Genomic DNA, 2,500 nt, shown 5'->3' with positions numbered 1-2,500 from the left:
GGATTAGGATATGGGATGAAGATAGCAGGTTGGAAAGGAGAAGGGAAGTCACAGGATTTGATAATCCAATTCGAATGTATTTGCGCGTTCGCGCGCACACACACACACACACACATACACACACACACACACACATACACACACACAATCACTCACTCACACACACACACACACATACACGCATACACACACACACACACACACACAATCACTCACATATTTTTATGTATCCCTAAAATAAATGAATTCCTCATTTCATGATATAAATGACTGCTTAAAGCTATCTGCTTATTCCCTTTTCTTTGTCTCTCACCCTTTCAGGTCCATATTTGTAACATTCCTCCTACTTTTCGTTATAATACTTTACTAATGGTTAACGCAATTTACCGAAGCATTGCTCTCCCCTCCTTTGACATTAAATAACTTTTGTTACTGTGTCTGGATTAATTCTTCATATACTGCTTTTACCTTGTCAACTGCCTGCATGATTTACTTCCTGACCTTGAATTTCAGAGACAGTGTATTATTGTCAATGTTATGTATACATACAAGAATCCATAATGCACACACACACACACACACACACACACACACACACACACACACACACACACACACACACACACACACACACACACACACACACACACACACACACACACACACATATATATATATATATATATATATATATATATATATATATATATATATATATATATATATATATATAAGTCTTTTCATGTTTTCTACTTAGGGGTCGAACAGTCGAAACGAAGAGGTAGACTAACACGGCCGTTAATAGCAAATGTTTCAAAGATAAATCATATCTCCATCATCAGTGCATTAATAGTGAATCAAAATAACATACTATAGACAATAGAACAAAATTGGTTATAGAGGTTTTCCAAATTAACGATGGTAGGTAATTCGAACAAAAATAAGAACAATAGAAACAAAACTGTGAATAAACAATAGAGATATATTAAGAATATATACAATAAAAACAGGATATAAGATAAAAAAATATATATCATTATTGCTTGTTCACAGTTTTGTTACTAATATTGTTCTTATTTTCGTTCGAATAACGTACCGTTATTAATTTAGAAAACCTCTTTAACCAGTTTTGTTCTGTTCTCCAATGCATGTTATTTTGGTTCACTATTATAGAACTTATGATGGCGATGTGATTTACCTTTGAAAAGCTTGCTAATATTCATAAAACTAAATACGAACGTGTTAGTCTGCCACTTCGTTTCGAGTGTTCAATGCCTAAGTGGAAAACCTTTATGACTTATATCAAAAGCAAGAATGGCAAGACAGCACTGGATACCTTTAGGAAGACCGAAAAGCTCTCCTACCGCTCCAAAACAAAAAAAAAACAAAAGCAAATATACAAAAAAAAAAATGCAGAAAAACATCAAATACCTGAATCATTGTATGAATTATCATGTAATTTCCAAATTCTTCTACTTTCGTATCTTGTACTTCACAGAGAGAATCACCAGTCAAAAAAAAAAAAAAAAAAAAAAAAAAAAAAAAAAAAAAAAAAAAAAAACGTAATCACCAAAAAAAAAAAAAAAAAAGGATTTAGCATCAGTAAAATCTGTATTATCCTCATTAGACTATAATTACATTTCTAGACTGATCAACAGCACTATTCATAATAAACTGCTTAGGGTGGATAATACTCAGAGTAATAAACCTCTAGAACTAGGTGTTGATGTAAAAAGAAATCCTTACTGAGGAACAAAAAGATATTCTTTCTCATGAACTGGATTATTGTACGCCTCCAAAAATGGTGTCCTTTCATAAATCTTATCGGTATTATGAAAAACTATGTATTAATCTTAAAAAAAGGAAAAGGAAAAACTGTAATATTCCCAATAACACTCAGTAATGTCACCAGTAATATAACTATGGCCAACAACTTTCAGGAAATTCTCTCGTCTAACTAAAACTAATGATGCAGTTTTCCCATCACCTCTACAGACGCTTATAAATGATAACACTAGAATAATCACCAAATAAGACAAGGGTCATGGAGTTGTCATTCTAAACAAAAGCAGCTATCACCAGAAATTACTTAACATTCTGAATGACCATACTAAATTTAAAAGAATCACTTCTTAAATTGTATCTCGAGGACAAACTAAAAAGACTAAAAAGAAATGCACCAGTAATTTATCATCTTCTGGTTCCCAACCCGGATTAATGTAAGGTCTCCCCAAAGTACACAAACCTAATAGTCCACTTGGACCCACTATTTCATCTAGTGGCACCTTTGATTAACTATAACTGCTAAATTTGCGGTTCCCATTTTGTATCCTTTAACTACCAATCAGTATGCCATTGAAAAGGCCACAGCTTTTGCTAATGAAATCACATCTATCAACCTCAAACAACCCAACACTATGGCATCGTTGTTTACTAACGTCCACCTTCTAGAAACCACAGATATTATAACAACATAAACGCCACCCATCTTGACAACTGT

Source organism: Penaeus monodon, chromosome 14 (assembly GCF_015228065.2).
Source record: "Penaeus monodon isolate SGIC_2016 chromosome 14, NSTDA_Pmon_1, whole genome shotgun sequence".
Classification (NCBI taxonomy): Eukaryota; Metazoa; Arthropoda; class Malacostraca; order Decapoda; family Penaeidae; genus Penaeus; species Penaeus monodon.
The sequence above is the reverse complement of the archived record's forward strand: the minus strand, read 5'-3'. Positions refer to the sequence as shown.